The 23,194-nt window shown below is 41.0% G+C and overlaps 1 protein-coding gene and 1 long non-coding RNA gene across 4 annotated transcripts in view; one reads left to right on the top strand and one right to left on the bottom strand.

The window, feature by feature from the left end:
- The first annotated feature begins 2,199 nt into the window (after positions 1-2,199).
- Positions 2,200-23,194, top strand: part of LOC108872971 (sodium- and chloride-dependent GABA transporter 2) — a 36,088-nt gene continuing 15,093 nt past the window's right edge. Inside the window, exons 1-3 of one of the 2 annotated variants that reach the window (XM_051065976.1) lie at positions 2,200-2,289; positions 6,454-6,598; positions 14,530-14,611. The gene's annotated coding sequence lies outside the window, so the exon portion shown is untranslated. Of the gene's footprint in view, positions 2,290-6,453; positions 6,599-13,191; positions 13,323-14,529; positions 14,612-23,194 lie in introns of those variants that run through there. The other variant, XM_018660936.2, reaches the window with a different exon arrangement.
- Positions 13,219-15,155, bottom strand: LOC127139115 (uncharacterized). Of its 2 annotated transcripts, none has more exons than XR_007809038.1 (2): positions 15,008-15,155; positions 13,219-14,571 (listed from the first exon to the last, which is right to left on the bottom strand). It is a non-coding gene; the product is annotated as an uncharacterized LOC127139115 (long non-coding RNA). The 2 variants fall into 2 exon arrangements; XR_007809037.1 differs by having other exon boundaries at positions 15,015-15,155.

The raw sequence follows: 23,194 nt of genomic DNA, 5'->3' as shown, positions 1-23,194 counted from the left end.
AGACAAAACCAAAACCACATGGTGGGATTTTTCTAAGAAACTACCCTGTGGAAGGTTTGGAATGATATTCCAAAAACATCTCCATTTTTCACTGTCATCTGTGCTGTGGGTCAGACTCAGACATGGCTGTTAATGTCACATAAGTGTAACGTGGCCCTTGTTGACATAGAACATAATTTGGGAAAACATCGGCTTGACTGCTCATGAGAGTGTCTCTGGGTGGTTTTAACTGATGAGTGGTCATTTTAAAAGCTATAACATCCTCATGTCTCATGCATGAGCCCTGCTAGTTAATTCCAAAATACTTTTGCTGAATGTTATGCTTATATTGAATCCTGTGACTAAAAGAGTGACTTTCCCACATGGTCTTGATTTAAGTCAGGATATGTATTTCTTTACATTTAAAACTTTGTGATTTCGCTCGCACTGGAGCTAAGGGAGTATTTCTTCATGGGGCGTGACCGCACTGTTTCTGCTAACAAATTTTAAGAGTTAATTCCTCTGAAAGATGGAGGATACCCAGCATCTACGTCTCTTCTTGTGGACCTAGCGCAGATCAAACACAATGTGGGCGTAGCATATTGATATTGGCCTGGTGTGTGTGTGAAAGAGGAAGCTGCCCCTGTCACCGGGGAAGAAAAGCAATGTGTACAGTGTGTGTGTTTCCATATGTGTGTGTGTGTGTGACCGCAGAAGGATCTCCCTGGCTGCAGCTAAAAGGATCCTTCAGCGGGGGGAGACCCTCCCTTCCAAGCTTTCCGCTTCCTCGCTCCACACCCTCCAGAACCACCCAGGCCTCACTGGTTCTGTCACCCAGGGATGGGTGCAGCTCTTCCAGGGAGGAGCTCGACTGGTTGTTGCCACATTACTCCGTCAGAGTTCTTCCTCCAAGAGAGGGAAGCGTTGCATTGAATGTATCAAATGGTGTGTGTTCAGAGACTGTGCATAATCGTGTGTTACCTCCCATTAGTGCCCAGTGAGAGGAAGAGCACAAGGAAACGACGGCCATCTTCCTCACAAAGTGTGCTTATTCATTAACCCTTGGCCCTTCCTATTGTTTAGCTTCACACGCTGACCCACAGCGGCGTGGCAAGTGTTTTCACTGAGGAAACCTGATATGACTGTGACCTCATAATGTACGTTTGTGTGTGTGCGTGATTGCTGACTCATTCAGTACATTTATAAAATTATAAATTATAAAAATTATAAAATCTTGCTATCTTGAGCCACATAGCAGGTTGCACTTTTTTGAGCAAAGCTAGATCTTTGCAGCATGGACGTCTTTTCTTCCCCACTGAGTGACTGATACGTGTCTTGAAGGCAGTTGGAGCAACACTGTAGGTGGCTGTAGACTGATGGATGTTTCAAACTACTCTGTATATTTTTCTGAAAACCCCAAAGGGGAACAGGGAGGCTGTAAGACTTTCACCTCTGCTTTCTCACACCACACGTGCCATCTTAAGAGGATTGTGTGTGTGCGTGCGTGTGTATACACGTGTGTGTGAGTGTAAACGTATGCTCCAAGCCGTGGGAAATGTAGCCGCTTAACATTCCTCCTCTCACACCCATGGAAACCAAGGCCAAACTTTTTCTGTTTCATGGACACCACACACATACAGGACACTAAAGTTATGTAAATCTCATTCAAGAGAAATGGGTTATTTCAAATTATACTCTGTATTTAAAAGACCAATTAAAACTTGCTTTTTAACAGCAATTTAAACAACTTTTTGGTTGTTTTTGTTTTAATAGAGACCAAAAAATGAATGGAACAGGTTATACACAGAGGCAGTTTCTAGTTTATGTTGCACTGTGCCCCTTCTTTTACTGGTAACAATAAATTTTATAAATTATTATTATTATATAAGTTCATCTGTACTGCATTAAGCCAACAAAACATGAAAACAGCCTCCTTCCCTCCACCCATCCATCTCTCTATCAGACCTCTCAGACCTCCAGCACAACAGTCTGCTGAGCTCTTTACACAGACAGGCTAGGGTTCACACATCATCACACACACACACACACATATGCACTTTTCATCCATAATAAAAGCACCAGACAGGGCAAATCCCCCGCAGACTTGAAACAAAACTTCCGCATTGACCATCTTGTCTTTTGATAACAAGACTGATGAGTGATCTCTCTCTCTGTGTGTGTGTGTGTGTGTGCAGTGTTTACTGAGGGGGGCTGACTGTTCACATGGCTCGTCAGGTGATGTATGTTTCCGACCACCTGCGGTGCAGCTGTAGACTGTTTTGGAGTGCAGGCCTGACCCCGGAGTCTGAGGTAAACACCCTCATTTTTGGGAGAGGGAACAAACCCAGACACATCACAGGAACCTGAAGTACACACAGGCTCATCTGAATCATATATAGAATCTCTTTAATTTGCCAAATGATGAAGCAGATATAGAGATACTCTTTAAGATTATGTTCACATACAATGAATTTGCCAACCTGTTACATATTTCATTCGTTCTCTGTACATATCCACTCCTGGCAACGTAAGCAAGCAAATTTTACACACAACACACCTGCTTCTCTGACTGTAGGTGTTGCATTGTGGGTAACGTTGGCATCAGGTTTTACAGCTATGTTGAATGCCCTGTGGGTTTTAGTGTTCTACATGTAACACACATGGAATGCATGTTGCCTAATCATAATAACCTGAACCTTACCAGCAGTAATCATGGCAGAAATGACAATAGACCTCCTTCCAAACCTGTGGTAGACACCGTGTCCTGAAACTAATCTATAAAGCTTTTTTTATGACACTGAAGATCCTGAGTGTGCAAGTTTTGAGTTTTATTTATGGAAAACAAACATTACTCTAGTTTTTGCTTTACTGTTACTGATGTACTCTGTGATCCACTTCACTGCCAAGACATTTGTCATAGCATGATGAAAAGGGTGTGTAAGGAGAAGATATTTATGGGTGTGGGCACTGTGTGGTTGTCTAATGAGAAATCTGCATTCACGTTCATGTTTTCAGCTCAATTTGACAGAACTTAAAACACTGAGGGTGGCAGTTTGGAAAGAGGATCATGCGGATGGGAGGGCTGCACACCTGGCAACCAAGATAATGGCAAACATTTCCCTTTTGCGGCACAAAGCCAAGCTTAAGGTATAACAAGCATGCCTGTGGACGAGTACACACACACACACATGCCTTCGCACACATGCTCAAAATGGTACCAGAATCATTCAGTTGCTGCTGGTGTGACTTTGGTCCAAAAGAAGCCGAGCCAACAGCCAAAGAACATAGCAGCTGGCTGTGTAGAAAGCAATGTGTGTGTGTGATGGGTGGGTGTGTATACCTGATTGCAGGAGCATGAATAAGCATTTCATGTGCGTGCCTTTGAATCAGAGATCACACACATGCGCTGGCGGCGCAGCAGCGCAATGCAGCAGGTCAGGAGTGTGTGTGTGGGCCTGGGCCCTGGACGGCTGAATAATAATGTCAACGGGTTGATGTGGTGAGGCCTGTCATGAGAGCGCTGTAGGTTCGCACCGTCAGCTGTGCTTCATCAGGGAAACCCTCACCGCCAAACCTCCCCTTCTTCCTCCTCGGCTCCTGCTCTCCTCGTCTACCACTCTGTTTTCAAACCGGCTCCTTTTCCCCTGTGATTCTCCATCTGTTTCCCCTCGCCTCCACACTATCACCTTTCCGCTTCTTCCCCCTTTTTATCAGTTCTTTTCTGTCGTGCTGGTCAGATTTCTAGCACTTTTTCCTCTCTGACATTTCCACTTTTGTCTTTCATCAAATCTTAATTAAAAGTCATGGAACATCAGGATCCTCATCCCCTATCCTCTTTCTGTTTTGCACGTCACTAACTCCTTGCAGCTTTTGCACCCTCTGACCTCAATACATTGCTGTATCCACCTTTGCCAAACAGTCAACAGCGTTTGATCTGGCTTTTTTGATGCACCCTCCTTGCAATGCTGGGACCTGGGAGTGGGATCACATTTCCAAGCATGGACAGCGAGTACGTACTCTAGATGTGAGTCAAAGACCACAGCAGGGGAAGTCAGTGCCCAGTCCTCATTTCCCAGAGGATGTCGAAGACTGTTTTTCTCACGGTGGTCTGGGTTGAACCGTAAACTGGCACGGCTTGGCATGGGTTGGTAAAGGAAGTGGCTGTCTGTATCCCACAAGGGATTCTGGCCTTTTCCATTTCCTGTCAGACATCCTCCCAGAGGAAAGGAGCTCCAGGACATAAGAGACAAAACCCACAGGGGTAGAAACAGAGTACAACTGGACTCAAGATAAACATTTTATTTGACTTCATACCCAAGACCATGGTCATTGCCTGAGCAAAATACAGGCCAGGCACGTCATCAATTTTTGATGACAAAATTTACATCATATGGACCCTTGTAGCTGCGGAAAGTATAAACTGGCCATTAGGGACAATTTCAAAGGAAGAGCATTGACACTGTTCTCATCAGAAAAATAACAGCACTGGTCATTAGTTCAAATGTCTATGTTCACGTTTTCCTGACCTCTTGTGTCCAAACAAATAATAACTTAGAGGCAGAAGTAGAAGTAGGCATGATGTTCTTATCACCTGACTATGACACTGGCGCTCATTTGTGACACAAAAAGCAAGATATTTATTCTTATATATATATAATATATATAATATAATTATATATTATTCTTTGTCCTCCTAAAAAAATGACCTGTTTGGGTTGGGTTCGGTCAAAAAAGAAATATGATCTGTCCTCCGACCACGTCAAAGGACAAAAGTGTTTGGAAAAGGCTGTACTCAAAGATGGTGGCCAGGTGTGAGATGTGATTTTTGTTGTCAAAATTGTTGGGATGCAGCTCCCTCAGTGCTTACGTTGGAAAAAGGAGAAAGAAAGGAAGCTGCTCCACCAACTGACAAGGTGTTCCAATGGAGTATACCGGCTGTACGATGTTTGACGAGTGAGAAAATAGTGTGACATATTTATGGAGCCACAAAGTCAGCAGTAGGATGAAGATGGGATGGTTGGACAGGCCATCAAAGGATTGGAGCGTCTGACAGTCAACACTGATTTCTTCTAACCATAACCATGACTGTTCTCTAACCAAAACTACAATCCTTCCCTAACCCTCCTTCCCTAAGTGTTTTTGTGCCTAAACCCTAACCAAACCTTAACCATTGTGTTTCAAATCAGAAAATGACTTGATGTGTCATTCTAGTGGAGCAAACAACATGTTTTATCGTTTAATATAGAAGACCTCTTTCTCGTGTCCTATCAAGCATCAGCATTGACCATGATCTTTCTCTAACCTTTGTTGAAGTTGACTAAACTTCACAATACCTGGAAAATCAGAAAACACACTTGATGCCTTGATATTATGTTGGAGTTCTGCCTTCAGGTGTATTCATGGTATTGTATTTTTCAAGGGCTCATATTCCACTGGGCTAAATTCTTCTCTATCAGATAATTACACCATATATTCTAATTGCTGATAACCTGAGGCGTCTCTAGATGTTTTCCTTGCCCGGGTTGAGGAGCATTTTTGTGGGGCACACATGCACTATCTCCTACCACTGTCTGGCTCTCTGTCTCCTAAGCTCATGTTTTTTGATAGCGGGCCAGGCGAGACGAAGGGCAGAGTTTTACCTCTGCGGTTTTCGGTCATGCATTCTCTCACACGGCATTCCAGACAGATCCCCTTACATCCACACATTTTGTCATTTTTTCACTCTCCCTCCATCCCTATTTCCTTTCTATTTGTCTCCGAGGGCAACATACCACAAAGTCACTGGCTGCCACAAACAGACAAAGTAACTTGTTTCAGTCACTACATGAGGAAAATCATGTGTAAATGTACATAATTAAACCTACCTTGACTCTACAAATGATATTTATGGGGTGACACAAAGTTCCCACTTAAGACTTCCGCCATTTTAAAACTGTGAAACCTCCAATCGCAATATGATTTCTGTAATTAGAAGCTTTTAATATTTTGGCTCAAGTGCTAACACCACCGAGCACAAGGGAGCCACAGATTCACGAGAAAGCCGTTTTTGCTTTTATGATGTGCTAATGTCGAGGAATGCCATTCGGCCGGCTATTACGAGCTCAGATAGGAAAGAGGCCCTTAGGTTCAGGAAGAGAAAAAAAACAAGATTTTTTAATAGAAACCGGGAGGAGTGGGATGTCATACAAGGTCAAGTCCTTTCTAGACTATGAACCTAGAATATCACCCGATTACTGGCTTAAGAGTTTAGAGGAAAACTCATCTGACCTCTTAGGAATCAAGTTCATTCTCTTGATGCATGGCTTTATTTTGAGGGAATTCCTTTCAGGAAAGGCAATCAGTGCTGGTTGTTATCAAGAAAAACAAGACAAAGTAGCTGCATGGGGACACTTCTCAGTGTTGTTTGATAGATTTGTGGCCACAGCATCACAGGGAATCTGAGAGAAATCTGAGAAACATTTGTTTGATCAACAGGCTGCCAAATAAAGGCTTGCGTGCTGAACTCTGCACCCCCAGAAGTTCCAGTTTTCCTGGCCTTGAAGAGTGCCATCACTTTGGCGAGGCGTCAGAGGACAGCGGGTGCCTATTGTGTCTGGGGGCAATTCATCACAAGTGGAAGGTAATGAAAAGCCTGGAGCAGACGTGAGGGGTGACTGTAAATCTAACCAAGCTGCAACGACCTGCAGGCCAGAGCACTAACTCAGTGCGGATGTGCCTGTCTGTCAAAGTTTGTAAAAGTCTGTGTGTGTGTGTGTGTGTGTCTGAGAGAGAAAAAGAGAGAATGATACTTCTAGTTGTCTGTGTTTTTGTAGTTTTGTGTAGTTATCTGCATACTGTAGGCCTGCATTGTTTACATCCATGTAGCTAGCTAGTAGTCTTTTTTTATTCTTGCTCTCGCCAGCACATTGCTACATTTCTTACCATGCTACCTCCAGTGAAATAGCATGAAACTGGTGTGTTTGTTAGACAAAAAAACAGTGACCCACTTGTTAAAACTTTGCTCAGTGGCAAGAGTAGTGGTCAAAAACTTCACATTATTCCTTTAAGTTTCAGCAGCTGGATCTATACATTATAATTCATTTCTGCAGTGGGTCTTAATGGGTCATTACTACTACTGTGTGATAAAGTTTGATTACCTTTGGGTGTCCTTTTAATTGCCATAATATGTTACATTTCTATACCTCCTCCTGCAACAATTAATTCTTTCCTACACATTCAGTGATTCAGTGCCCGCTGGTTTTTGATCTTTACGTGTTGGTGCATTTGCTCAGGTGTTTTCAGTGCATTCTTAAGATAATGATGATGAGGTGTTTTCAGCCTGACTCACTCATCCTCTATATTGCTTCCTTGATGTCTGATGTGCATCTGTGCAGTGAGGTGTTGCTCCAGCAACAAAAAGATTTATAATGCAGACAGTGTGCAGGAGGTTACTATTTTATTACGTAGCCCTTTTTGAAATGAAACACTTGGGCTTTTCATGAATCACAACTCTGGCTTGGATTAGGCCAAAAGGACAGAAACCACACAGAGGCTTTTATAAATGAGGTCCCAGCAGAGAATAGTGAGGTTATAAGCCTAGATTTGGACCAGAGGAGTGGACCCTCCCTTCAGCCTTCAGAAATGTTTCTTCTGACTGTTTGTTGCCTTGACATGCTGTGATTACATTGTGGGTCACAAATCCTATTTTTCTTCTTCTGCTCTTTTGCAGTACAAAGTCACTAAAACATGCAAGGGATCAAAAATGTCCCACATACGGTCTAAAAAGTCAGCTTCGCCTTTGCCAAGAAACCATAAACACATGCCTCATTCCATGACACCACCACCCACCCCTCTCTTCTCGGCTCTCCTTATAATCCGCAGATTTTTCCAGAAGAATGTTAACACACTGGAGTCGTGTTCTGGCAGCAGGACCGCAGTTGTTGATCACAGCCCTTTTGTTTACTGCTCAGGAATCCCTATGTGTCATTACGAGACAAGGCTCTGAACCCCGTGCGCTGTCAGATTCCTCTCCTCCACCTACTCTATTAAATAAGTGGTTGTTGAAAGGCAGAGGGTGTAATAAAAGAATCTCAGGTCTTGTTTCTTCAGATGATGTCTTGTAAATATTTCACCATGAGAAAATGACCTCTGAGCCAGTTAACAGGTGTGCATTCATGAGCGTTTTTGTTTTAACAGAGGTAAACATGAATAGGAAGCTGATGATGTGACACTCACTCACTGCTCTTTTCATCATCATTGAATTAGTCCAAATATTAAAGAGATCAGACAATGTTAAAATTATAAACTTTAAAGGAATAATTCAACATTTTGGAAAACACACTTATTTGCTTTCTTGCCAAGAGTGTGATGAGAAGATAGATACATAGATGTTGCATAATATGCGGGACTTATTTAACCGCAACCAACAGGGGCAGCAAACACACCTTGAATGGCTAACGTTGGCGGTAAATAACCTGAAAATCATGCACAACAAAATTAGGGCCACCTCAGTATGTTGTTGTCATGAATCACAGAAAAAAATATTATTGTACACAAATTCATGTAATACCTAGCTACAGAAATTTAGCATAGCATACAAGCTAGTTTTCTGACTAATAAATAATAGTGTTTATTAATAATAGTTAGTGTTTATTAATAATAATAAAAACTAACCTGTGCTAGCTTACTGCATGTGTTGAAGATATACAGAAATGCAATGTACTGTATAAATACTCTCACTATACTTTATCCATGTTGCAACTTCTGGCTGCTAGAATAATGAGTTTTGGCAACAATAGTGCTAGCTAAACGCGAGATGTCTCATGGGGCATTTAAAATTGTGATGTGTGAGAACATTTTGTCCATAGCTTGTCCGTTCTGTCATTAGATTTGTATGTGTTTGTATGCTTGCAGTTGTGTGTGTTGGACTAAGCTGTAACTTAAGAAAGCACCTGTAGGCCCTCAGGTTCTTGTTTTGCTCCGCACTGAGGATGACAGTGTTAGACTACACCATCAGATAAAGAGAAATGTGACAGTATGTCAGCCCGTAGTAAATGCTTGGAGCAAAGATGGCTGGAATGCATTTCCCTCCTGTCAGAAGGGGAAAAGGGTGTGGGTATAATTACACCAAAAATGACTCTATCTCACTTCAATAATACAGTAATTACAGCTGACAGTTCAGCACAGACGCACGTGTTTTGTGTAGGGATTATCATCGTTCGTCCACTCTGAATTTGTTTCTAAGCGTCTCTTCTTCTTATCCACCACTTTTTTAAAACATTAATTTGACCCAATGATGGAAAATTAAACTAGTTTGTAGGCGCCAGTGAAATTGGCGAGAAGATTATAGATCAGTTTTTGTCCATTCATCATATGTGACATCATCAATGGCACTAATTAAATTTTATGAATTTTAGAGGAATGACGTATCTCATCCCTGATTGTATTTTCATGATTATACAAACAGGCTTAGGGAAGGAGTTTGTTGATAATTTGTTCCGTATGTTGAAGTGTCAGATGAGTTATCGTTTCACCACTGGGCAGATTTTGAAAGATTTTGGAAGTTATTTATTATACAAAGGCAGCACACTGCACACGATCAAAACAGGATGACACACGTTATGTGTTACTGATTATCCAGAGCCCCACGTGTTTGCTATTATCTCTCTGAAAGCAGCGACAGCAAATCTGACTTCTATTTCATCTGAAAACAGTAAGCAGCAAAAATAACGCTAAACAGGAACAAAATGTAGTCTGGCAGATGCTCAGTTGTGGTGTGGCGAGGCTTGACATTGCTTTGTTTGGGATAGACATGATTTTAAGCAGCATATTTGATAGTGAAGGCTTTTATATCCACTGCATGAAGCAAATTATTTAAACCGCACACTAATTGCCATGTTTTCCTCTCTTCTTGCCTCCACTTTGCCTTTTTATTGACCAACCCAGTTTTATTTTTCCCTTCCCTCTGCCTCTGCAGCCACAACTCGGTGTCAAATAGGTCTCTGCATCACTATCTATCCATCCTCATTCCACTTCTGTGACCCTTAATACCCAGACAAAAGGAAACACATACACACACTTTAATACTGGTACTGTTTTAAGGACCTTAAATACTGAGTAATTTGTTAATTTTCTGATTTGGCATCCTAAGTATGATGTCTGGCACAGAAGTATGCATCTCCAGTGGTGTAAATAACAAGATTTAATTGCCTGAAAAAACTGAAAATCCATGGAAACACACAATGGGTGTGCAAAATAACAGCTGTTAAATGAGACAGTCCAACACAGCCACAAATTACAGCCTCAAATATCACAGCATAGACAGATTAGAGCACTTGTCTATTGCAGAGCTAACAGGTTATTCCAGCTGCAGCCATTTTGCAAGAAACTGTCCTCATGTGAAAAATTAGCCTCTTTGGGCAAGTTGAGGAAATACCTTCCTCGAGGACTTCTGTCTGTGTTGCACAAAAGTCTAACCTCTGGTTCAGTGTCTGGGAAAGTCCCAAATAATTTAATGTTGACACAATGTAACCAGACTATACAAGATACCAACTCAGAGCAGAGGTCATTTGATGTGGTTGAACATTAACAGCAGGAGGAGGGGACAGTCTTCTTTTGGAGGGATCTGAGTGCAATACTGAAGTCAGTCAAATCAAATCCATTGGATGTGTCTGAAAAAGCTTGAAAAAAAAACATATCATACACAAATAGAAAAACATTTCCAAATGGTAGAAATGTTGGCACCGCTATCACAAAGGTCAGTGTTATTTATTAGATTATCCAACGGACAATGACTCATCTGTTTGTTTCTGGACTGCCAGCGGTAGCGTTAGCAACACTGCCTCTATCAGCCTGGCTATTGTCTAAAGTGAGAAACAACCATAACAATCCCATTATGAGCTAGAAACCCTGATCTCAGTGCTGTGATAGAGACGCCCGGTTGTATTAATAGGTAGGCAGGTTTTGTTTCCTAATGATCTAGTAGGAATAATACCAACTGACTGACAATGGAGCTCTTTTTCTTTTGCTCAGTAGAGTTTCCAAAGTTACTCAGATTGTTCCACTGTCTGTCATTTCCGCTACCTGGGGAAAAGTACTGCTAGCTACTGGGGAAAACCAAAGTTTTGTCTCTCTGTTTTGGTTACACAGTGGCAGGCACACTTCCTTTGTGCCGTAAATCAAGCCTCCATTTTTGGGCAAAAATTCAGGCTTACGTTGCTCAATCAACATTTACGTCATAATGAGTAATAAGTAAAACAAAAAAGTTGTGTATTGCCTCTTTAAACTTATACAACACCCATTTGAATAGCAGCAGTGGAGGACATCTTCAAAATAAAATTCACAATAGCAAGTGAATTAAGGCAGAAGAAAGAACAGGCTAACCAGAGAGAGATACAGAGTGAAGGACGGAGACAGAGCACAGTAAAAAGCTGGTTATTAGAGCATGTTGGTCTTGTTTTGATGGGGCCCTGCACTCTTAATGACAGACTACTTTGGCTTCTATCAGTCAGCATCTCCCTCTCTCTCTGGCTCCCCCAGAAAACCACTGAGGTGAAACAGATACAGGCCTAATTGGGGTTTTACAATCACGTACACAGTGTGCAGCATGCGAACACACACACGCAGCTCCACATCGCGCTCCAACTCAAGAGGCCCAAAGGCTTTAGGCAGCACTGGCTGACAGACAGGTAGATCTCCAGCTCTTTCTTTCATCAGTCAAGCTGATTTATATGTTTGAGGACTGCTTGTCCTGCCAGGAGGACCTCTAATTCAGGAAACTTTTTCCTAGCTTACAGAATAATACCAGTGATAAATTGCAGCACTGGAAGCACTTGAAGTACAAGTTTCTATGCTTCTGGCATTACACTCGCTGCTCTTTGTCACACAGAAGTGTTGCAAACGTGTTTATATGGCAGCTTATGTGTGTTGACACTGAAAAGCTGTACAATAGTCAGAGATGACAAACCAATAAATGTTGGAGAACCAGCCACACAGGCTAATGTGCATATCTTAATTTTATTCTGGACTTCTCTTCACTCCTTACGCGTTCTAACCCTGCCTCTCCCCCTCCTCTGACACTGTTTTGAGCCATGATTTCCTTAAATGTTGCTGGACAGTCCTCATGACGATTACAAGTAATTGCTCTGAGGTCCTGACCCTCTCTGAGGCCTGCAGGTACTAGTTTTTTGCTTTCCACGGCAGGATGACCTACAGTATCTGAGAGATGATTGCATGTACGATTGGCAGAGTAATATCTGAATTTCGCTGACAAAGTAAAATGTTGCCATTTTGACAATGATGTAGTTGCAACAGTATCAGCCATATCAATTGGGTAGTGAAGTAAATACATGTGAAATATACTTAAATTTTAAAGGGTTTGTTGAGCCATAGCATACAGTTACAGTGGTGCTTCCTCCATTCAATAGGAATTTCTCATGTTATCAACATGTTATGGTCTAGTCTTTGTCCTTTTTCCTCATCCACCCTCAACCCACCCACTGCACATCTCTAGTTCTCAATCTTTTAATCTAATCAGATAATCAGATAAGCAAGAGAAGGCAGATTAGGCATCCTCATTATCATTAACATTGAACTGAAACTGGATTGGCCAGTTGCTGTTCCTTGTCACTTTTCTTTCCTTGTTCTTTTGGTCACTAAGTAACTTTTAACATCAGCGTGTATGTTTTCTAGTGGAAAGAAGTAAGGGTCAGGGGCCTATCCACTGAGGTAGAGTGGCCTACATTGATTCTTTAGCCACTATACTCAACAGTAAACTCATAAAAGAGAGATTCCACCAGCAATATAAGAAAACTTTCTCTTCTTCTCCTCATTAGTTTTAAAGTGACTTCTCAAACCCTTTTGTGGACAGGATGACACATGCTGCTGCTATGTGATGGAACAACCAACCAACCTAATCTGTGAAGCGTGACCAGACGGCCAGTGAGGGTAAAACAAACAGTGATAAGTCAGAGACAGTTGAGAAAAAGGAAACTAAATTCAAAATAGTAAACACAATGGAATGACGGGAAAGAGGAAACAGTCATTGCAACACTGGGAGATAAAAATGAAAGCAGAAATCTAATTATGAGCTGACAATTAAGGTTCAGTATGTTCAGAATTTCTCTGCAAAGATCATGGTGTATGTGACATGTTGTTCTGTGTTATTGACATTCCTCTCAGACAGGTAAAGCCAGCATGATCCATCATGTTTTTCTTCTGTCAGCAGCAGTTGGAAGATGTACCAACAGCCACGGCCAAACACATGCTGCAATTAAGCTTTATTTACATCACTGCTTTGACAAGTGAGCCATGTGCACTGAGAAGAGACAAAGGACACGTTTTTGATGTGGAATCGAGCCAGAGCTGTAGGTTCCATTTAGTTTCTATTTAATGTCTTTAAATAGAAATTTGAATTAATAAAATTTCTTGGCAGTTAATCAGATAGAAAGATGACAGTTCACAGTATGCAGTTTAACCCCTTGGTCACCTGGGCGTCCTAATACAGTACTTTCTGATGGACCAGGAACTTTTAGGGTGGAGTGTGCTGTACTGACTAGAAAGAAATAAAAAAAATAAATTAAAAAAAGTGAATAGTACATCTCAAGCCTGTGAGTTGTGGTTTCAGCTTCATTTCCTGTTGGAAGGCTGTGGCATGACAAGATAAAAAGAGAATTTTAACTTTAGTCCAACAGCATAAAGTGTAATATTAGGAATACTTCAACCCAAAATTAAACGTCAGTAAGATGTCTGTGAAGATTCTCAGTCATCCAGGTCATGGCTTTTCTTCTTCTTAAGATCCAACCCTTCACCTTGGAGGTCACCTGAAAACTCAAATGAAGTTTTTTAGGTCACAAAACACACAAGATAGTCTCAAATATATGAGATCCCAATTTTAGAGCCACCCTGCCATCATTTAGCTGCAAAATGCTACATGCAGAGCCACCTTAAAGCTAGCAGGAGCACAGGGCTTTCAACCTCACTGCTCTTCCACCCAAACACCTCCCCTGGCTTCTGTTTAAGTATGACGTCAGTGTTATTTAATATCCATCTTCCATTCATACAAAGTCATACTCCCACACAGGCTCCCTGTCTGTCTCGTCCCCTCCCAAGTATTCAGTGGTTGTTATCTAATGATGACTTGCACTTCTGCTGCCCTAGGTGAAGCAGCAAAAATGCACAAAGGTCAATATGTCATACATATAACAGAATTTGTTTAGTATGCTCAAAGTGTCAGCAGTATTAAGTATGTGGACATTCTGTGGATCCATATACAGATAATAATAATTTTCACATGTTAAATCAAATTCAAGTAGAACCTCATGTTTACCTGGATTATAAAAACCGTTGATGAAGAAGCTTTTGGTGCAGCCTGTTGCTGGAAATTTAAGCTAAATTTATACAGTATGATCAGTTCTAGCAGATTAATTTCATTTAATTTTTAGCAAGAGCCATCCTGCTTCCATATTGACAGCCTGTCTAGATTTATTTTATTAACAGGCGCAGTGTGGCACAGAGCCATAAACCTGCCCCAATCTCACCTGAATGAAATCCATCTGCTCCTCCCTCTTCTAGAAGTCATCCTTCTTGTGCTCACTCACTTCTATGGTTCAACACCTGAGAGGAGTACAAAGGGAGCAGTGTCGTCTTACCACAGGTAGGTGCACAATATTTGTATATGCATGGCAGTCTGTGTGTGAGTGTGTTTCTTCTTTCTATGCAGAGTAAAAATGAAATAAGAATTGTGACAGAAATATAAGCAGTTGCAACGCAAGTAACTGGCACGTGGTGACAAAATACCTGGAGTCTGCAACCGGTGTAATATGATACAATGTAATATCATTTAACAATATAATATATACAAGTGGATGAATAATGGTCCAAATGAAAGATTTCATCCAAACATAGATACAAGCTGAGGTGAAGCTAGTTTGTCTTTTAAAATCAATTTCTAGTAGTCTGAAGCATGCATTGTTATTTTCAGGTAACAGAGCATGGCAATCGCAAAGAGCTGAGTCATTCTCAAAACAAAGACATGCTGTGCATTTCTCACCGCTCACCACACGTCGTGATAACCTGTAATGAATGGTTCTCTGTAAAAACCTTGACATGTTAATCAAGTTTTCTTGCCCGCTTCTGCTTTCCTCTGCCGTCTGCTATTGTTGTGGTCACATGACTTCCGTGTGCTCTCTGGCCATAACCCCCACAACTGCATGACACAGCAAAATGTCAGGAGACCGAGCAATAGTAATGTGATACAGTTGTGTAAAAATAAAAGCATGAGAATAGTTTTATAAAGTTTTATGTTTGACTACTCTCACCGGTCCAAAACTCCCTTCAGTACATTTATGTTATTTATTATCTATTTCATGTTTTCCCAAGTCAGAATCTTTTATCATGTCCTGGGCACAGAGTTAATAGATGCAAAAAATAAACTAGTTTAGTCAAAGGTGCACTCTTTGACCAAACATGCAAGAATGTCAGATATTCATGAGTTCAACAGTCAGACAGAAACATACTGTATGAACTGACCCCTTCAGAAATGCAAACATGGAAAGCCTTTAAAACCTAGACACTTACATTAATAAGCATCAGTATGCTAACTCATTGTTTTGGCATGAAATGTTCTGAAAATTAGGTTTTAGGCTGCAGAGAGGTCGAGATACCTTAAAAAATGGATCAGAGAGCGTCTTCTTAACCATGTCACCATGATGGAGAATTGCATGATGGGTACAAAAAGTTCCTTAGCGTGACATATCTTAAAGCGAGACTACAAAACTTTTTAAAGAAGAAACGACTCAATCCTTTCATATCTCTGTTAATCTTGTACCAGTAAATCATTTATTTAAAAACAGCAGCTTTCTGTCCACAAATATAAGCACAGCCTTAGGATCATCTAGTCCCAAGCACCAGCAACACACACAGCTATGACTATGTCCCGAAGCCGACTGGGTCTTGAAATAAACCTTTGTTTTAGAGAAAAAAGCAATGTTGTGGCCAAGTTATATTTTAAAAACTCAGCTTATTGTGTCTGTTATTGTTGAACATTTTGCCCTATGCTCAGATCATCTGTAAGTCATTTGGTTCAGTCTTGGCCACACATTCTGTGGACTATGTTAAAAATTAACTCCAAATAAAGATTAAAATAAACAAACAAACACTGAATGTTCCACCCGATGGTGTAAATCTAATAATCAGTAAACTCTGCTTGCAGCTACAAGCCATTGTTGCACAACATGGTTGCTACACTATACAGCATATATAGTACTATATATATATACCCAATATATGAATACAGTAAGTCATTTATTTACCTAAAGACTAGTTCACCGCTCTGTGCTACTATAGTGTGATGTCATTTATGTTACACCACGTGTGTTTTATTTGTGGTCCCTATTTAGCTGCATGGACTTTGTAGTGCCTGCCAAAGTTGACCACGGATGTTTCCAACCCTTTCTTGTGATCCGACCACAGTGCTGAGGCAGCTACTCGGATTTGGCAAAAGTAGTTTTCTGTCATCACCGTGTGGCGGGACTTTGGCCCATGTTGAGCAGTCTGACCCTTTTGAGGGGTTGTTGGCAGTAGAATTAAACAGAATAACTGAAACCAGTAACATGGGCCCAGTTTTCCCCCAGCAGCACTGAACAGTCGCCAGGATCCTTGTAGTTCCACTGTATGTCGAAGGGACAACTTGACTGCTGCATTTTGTTTATGAACCATGTCTTTGTACAGGTTCATAGAAAGCTGCAGGAGGCTGGGTGAGCTAAAGAGTTGTGTATCAGGCAGTACCGTTTTGTGTCATCTTCCCATTATGGAAATAGTATGTGGTTGCTTCATTGGAGGTGTGTCACAAGATGCTATCTGCTGTAGATGGCTTTCATCATCGTCTTACCCATGCTTATGTTACAGTATCTCTGTGCTCATTCTTATCTCAGCTGATGGATTATCTGCTTAATGGTCATACTTATTCTTGCAGTATCTATACAGAATAACAGATGACCAAATCACTGTTAGTATTCATTGGCAACAATCAGCTGCATCTTAGTCAGGGCTGTAGTCAGGGTGTTAATAAAGTTCAGGGTCCCCCCCGAGTCCCCCAGTTCAACACCAACCGCCCATGTTCTTTGGGTTGACTACAGTGAAGCTGCGGTTCTCTGTATTAATGGATTAAGTAGGGTAAGGTTGAGTTTCCCCAACAGAAAATCTGGTGTCCAACTAACAAAAACTGCAAAACAGCTTTTATAGAGGAGAATCCTAACTAGCTTTTACAGTATGTCCAGGCACACTACAGGTACAATAAACAATAAGAAAGAAGGCAAAATACACACTGTACACATTTCCCTACGCAGTGGTCTAAATGTTCTTTTAAAGCCTTCCCTACAGTGCCAGGAATATAATTTGACAGTAATAAATGACAGAATCATGACACACTCCACCTTGTGTAATTTGTGTGTAACTGTAGAATGAAACTCCTCACAGTACAAAGGATATGACCTTGGTGTCCTCAGTGAAAGCTATGGCTGTTCAGTTTCTTGCTGGAGATGCATCACTGTTCTGGCATACCAACACAACATGGTAAGTTATTTCCAAATGTCCCGATCTGAACAGTTTTCAGGTGTTCGTTCAGGCTTCCTTTCTCTGCCGTGTTTGCCTGTAATCTGGCCAGTCAGAGAGTCAAGGGGCCCCTCGACAAATCCCCAGTGGAGCAGCGTGGCCCTTAGAGCCCCTTGACCGATGTGCTTAACCTCAATTATGTCTCTCAGCGTCCAAGCGCATGCAATGGCCGTCTACGGAATGCAAAACCTCGCCAGTGAAAGCTGTCAAGTCAGCAAAGAACACAGTAATGAAATAATCAAATCAGGTTATAATGGAAGCGATGGCCTGTAATGATATAATTACATTGTAGGTACCCCACGACTTTCTCATGTGCACAACAATGGCGATATGTGGGCTACTAGTCACTGATAATTAATCAAATTATTATTTTTGTGGGCTTAAAATAGCAGCTACCATCCAGTTCATTCATTAACTTGCCTTCAAAGTGCGGCCCCCGCAGAGTTTTCTTCATGTCTTTGATTCTCCACAGGGATGAAAAACAGGAGTCTTACTATTTGCTGTCAGTGGTAGCGGAAGGGGGGCCTATAATTTGATGTTTTGAGGTAATCCAGTGTCGCATTCCTCCCTGGGGCAACCTCAGCCTAGAGTGTGAAAGTCTGGGAGCCTCAACCAGATTAGATGTTTTAATCACTGTACAGCTGAGTTGCTTGCTAGAGGCTTGGTCTCCACACTTACTTTTATGCTCCTCTTGCATCTGATCACCACATGAGTCTATACAGCACGCAAAAGTTATTTTCTTGACACAAGTTTCACTGTGGACTCAATATTTTATATGATATCCTGTAAGATAAAATGTATGATAAATGTAAAATTTAAGTTCCTTGTTGTCACGCTGGAAGACCAAAATGTTAACATCAATTGGTGTAAACATAAAGACCATCATTCATATTGCCTGAGGGTCAATTTTACATGTAAAACATAAATAAAAAGTCATTAGTCCAACGCCCTATTTATAAAAGTCCCATGATGTGATCTTTTATCCCCTGGCTTCAAGCTCAGTGAGCAACAGGAATCTGGGTTTGTTTAGCTTGCCTAGATTTGGCCAAGAGCGAAGTTCATCACAGGCAAAGGCTAGATGGGCGAGGGAAACGCATGGTCGTACTCACTTTTCTGTAAAATAATCCGGACGAACAGGGTCTTAATTAATCCACCTCATTAAGGCGCTACATTGAAGGCTTAGTGAGAATCCACATCCACACAAACAGAGGTAAGTTCAGTATGAGGACAGGCCGAGTCTTTTTTGAGAATCACATCATGAAAAAAGTAGATCATTCTTTTTCAGTGATTTTTATCTATTTAGTTCCACTTAACCAAATTATCTGTGTGACTGCGATTTGTGATTAGAATAGCTTTATACTGCCTAGAAAAAGTGGAACTCATGTCAGACTTTAAGTCCTAATGCTTAATTGGCCATCCCAGGAAGCAACTTGTCTTGACTTGAAAATGCTGTCCTTCCTTGAATTCAGACTTATTTAGTACATGTCAGTCAGTACAAGCTCTTAAAACTATGTGTAGGCTCCTTAATTAGCAATTATTGTTAACAATATATTGTGATGTTTACAGGCAACTGGTTTCTTGATTATGATACTTATGCAATTACCAAAATCTAGAGCAACAAGGTGGATTAAAAGTGTTGAATTCAGGGTGCAGACAGGAGCTGGACTGTCAGACTGTTTTTATAAATCACATTCTTGGTGTATTTTGTTTGGTTTAGTTTCGGAAGTTGGTTTAAGCATGGTATGATGCTCTGCTCTGTATTCTTTCCTCTCCTTTTGTTCCAGTGATGTTGGAGAGTGTGTTGGCTAAATTATTAAATGAATAGCTCAGCCTATGGGAAGTATTCGCTCTCTTGCTGAGACATAGATGAGAAGATTGGTGCCACTCTCATGTCTGCACAATAACTATGCAGCTAAAGCCAGCAGATTGTTAGCTTAGCATAAAGACTGGAAGCAGGGGAAAACAACTAGCTTGCCTCTGTCCAAAGGTAAAAAGATAATAATAACAAATACGATTAAAAATGTTAATTGTTGTTCTCTAGAAGTGGTGTAAGGCAGATCTACTCAACTGATTTGCACTATTTTGCCTATAGTTGTTAGCGTTGTGAATGGATCACTGAACAGGCTTTCAGGGCAGAGGCCTAGGGGGTCCCTAGTCTTCACCTGCAAAATATTTCAGACACAAAACGGACAAAAAGAAATGTGAAACAACCACAAACAGACTCAGAACAACTACAAACAAATGCAAAACAACAACCAAGAGATGCAAAACAACACAAAGAGACTTACATCAACAACGGAGAGATGCAAAACAACCACTATAAGATACACCTAGAGATGCAAAATGTCTTCAAAGAGACAAAAATTACCACTAAACTGTACAGCTTGTCTCAATATGTAGCACAAGTGAGGGAGTCTTTTTCATTCTTTGGCCCATGGGCCTGTCCTGTCTTAGTCCGTCCATGGTTAGCATGAATTTCCACAGAACAGCATAGGGAGCAGAAAGCTCTGAAAAGACATGAGACAATGTAAAATGGTCCAATTGCTCCATTCATCACAGTTGTTATTGAAAGCCTTGTAAAGACAGCTTAGGTGACACATACTTTGTTTGCCTTTAAACATGGCAAAGAAATATCTATAGCCACTTTGACTTGCATTTGTCAAAGTAATTTAACAGCTGTACACCAGTTGGTCTGTTTACACAACAGACCAACCTTGCTGAACAAACTGCTTGTTCACAGCATGGATTTCATTTAAGTGTTGTGTTTCATAATGTAACTGGATGTTTCAAGGCCATGACTCTCAGTGAGCACCAGTTTACCTCCCGATCAGGAAATGTCAATTGGAAATCGTCAAGGAAAGAAAAACATCACAAACCGACATTGACTGAGATTTGGATAAATGACATTAAATTTCCAGTGAAGCCCCACAAATCTCTGAAAGCACCTCACAGGTCTACCCACTGTGGTTAAAACACTCATGTAGGGAATTGCCCCTCAAAACATTCCCATAAAATCTCCAGGAAAGATTATCAGCACCAAATATCTGGCCTACCACAAGCCTCAGGGGAGGCCTGTACAGTGTGGACATAAGGCCAGAGGTTACATTTAAATGACTCCTCTTTTACAGGGTATGTTTTTCACACAGGTTGAAGAGGAAGGGGGTTAAGCCACAGGAATGTTTACCTATTTAGGGCATGGAAAGTAGAGTATAGGAAGGAGGTAAGGAGTTAGAGGTCTGATGGTGACCACATCAGGACCTCCTCTTTCAAATGGTTCAAGCAAGACACGAAGACAACTAATTTCTTCTGTTGTGTTTGACCTGAATTTTGAGAAAGCAGATTAACGTGTCTGGACTAAGTGCGCAGAAAATTAGAATCATCCTCCAAATCTTGAATTTCATTCACCTTTCTGGTCTGATAGTTGGCAGACTGTAATCAAATAGATGGTCTTATGTTGTCAAACATTCACACCGTGGAAATGTGGGGCAGAAAAGAAAATCTCACTCAGTTTCACTCATTAAATCCCTTGTTAAATCCCTTGTTAAATTGTAAAACATCTGGCTTGGCTTTTCATTAATTGCATGAATATAAACAAAAATCAAAGGATTACAGCTTTTAGAGTAGAGTAGCTCTTCTAGAGTATGTTTGTATTCATAGGTAGTAACCATTTCTGTAAGATACAGTAATCATACATATGTAAGTAGGGTGGTTGTAGGGTGGTTGAATAGCCATGTCACCATAGACATATGGCTAGCACCCAGGGTGGTTTACCATGAATGAGCAGGTAGGTGTTAGGTATCGTTTCTACTGATCGTACATCAGGAGACATCACTGTTGGACAGACGCAGTGAACCTGAGACCTTCGGCTTGTCGGATGATCTTTTTAACCAATCCCAAAACAAGCAGACATCAATCGCACACACTGTTAAAGAGTGGTAACTGAAATTTAAGGACTTCAGTACCCACAACTCGTTTAACGTGATGCAGTTAAACTGCACAAGCATTATCATTTTGAAAACCTTGCAGTTATACAACAGGATAGACACAGGCTGGAAGGGTTTCACAATGCCTACCACTGTATATCTGTGACCCACTGCCCTGGATGCCAGACACCAATAAAAGCAGCCATAAAGCATGCAGAAATTGTGTACAGCTACGCCTGGTCTGAGTTACACGCCATGGCACCACATTTACAGGGGCTGCAGGTTTGTCAGGACGGAACAATGGCGACTGTATCGAAGGACCCTTAACGCTGAGGTTTTATTTGGCCCCTGGGAAACAAAGCAGAGTCTGCAATTCGAGAGACGATATGCAGGCTGAGTGTGTGTGTGTGTGTAAAGTGCACACATGCAGTTGAGGCATTAGTACATTGTGTATGATTGCAAGACTTTTTACCACTTCCTGACTCGTGACCCTTGACTTCTTGATTTTCTCTGGGAATTTCCTCTTCTAATGAGGTAGAGTGAAGCAAATTCTGACATAAATTCATATAGTTACTTAATCACAGATTTGAAATTATGTTTTTTCGCAGCTCAGTGAATCTTATCTCAGCCTGATGGACGTCTGTCTTGTACTAACAAGGTATGATTGCAGCATTTGCAGTTGCAACATAACCATGATGGGCCACAGGCAAAAGCAATAAAACCTTTAATGAACTGCATGAACACTAAAAAGGTTTTGAGTCAAGCTACATATATTTAGAGTGTAGTTTTTCAAATCATTTTCAAATACTTTTTCCCCATGTTTTGCTTAATTTAATTGTTATATTTTTTTATTGTCTATATCTGAAGAAAATACTTCTCTAGGAGGAAGGCCATTGGCAGCAGCACTCCCTCTCTCAGATGCAATTACTGAGGAGCTGAGGCACAACAACATCCCGCTGTACTGAACATGTATCAAACTGACTGAGCTTTTTCCAGTAAAACAACTTTTCCTCAGAAATTCTGTCAGCAGATCATAGACAGCCTGCCAGAACAACAGAAAAAGACTGAACTCACTCATGTTGAACAGCTTGTCAAAAGACTTGGGGTAAAATAAATCATGCAAGATAACATTTTCCTTTTTCTTTCTCCCAGTTGTGGCTCAGTTAAGCTGTTTTCTGACTGGTGAAGGAACATGAACTCCCTTAAACTTAATCTGACTTCAAAAAGGAAAGAGAAAAACAAGTGACATAGGTTTCACTTAACCTGTGAAAATATCTGAATAATACTGCAAAAATACGCTACAAGCTGAGGTGGAACACGTCAGCGTGGGCGAAATCCCAGATGAATTCATTTTACTTTAAAGACGGAGATAAAGAATTGAGTTACAGGCGTCTGAGGGTTCCAGTATCATTCGTTTAATACACTCAAATTTAAGATAAGGGAAAAGTCAACAAGCTTTGTGAGACTGAGGATACCTTTGAAGCAATAAAGTAAATACATTATCAAAATAAAGGATAACCTTATTGATGTAGTGTGGTGACAGTAGGTGTATATCCACCTATCCAGTGGATAAACTAGAGACCATCTTGTCATGGGATCACAGTCGCAGCTGAAAACAGCTTAATCAGCATTGATTAGACTGTCATGTCTGTGATTTCTGTTATTGTTACTGTTGGTAGGTTTTGGAAAGTTGTAAGAGCAGA

Source organism: Lates calcarifer, linkage group LG7_2 (genome assembly GCF_001640805.2).
Source record: "Lates calcarifer isolate ASB-BC8 linkage group LG7_2, TLL_Latcal_v3, whole genome shotgun sequence".
Classification (NCBI taxonomy): Eukaryota; Metazoa; Chordata; class Actinopteri; family Centropomidae; genus Lates; species Lates calcarifer.
This window is presented reverse-complemented; position numbering and strand designations above follow the sequence as displayed.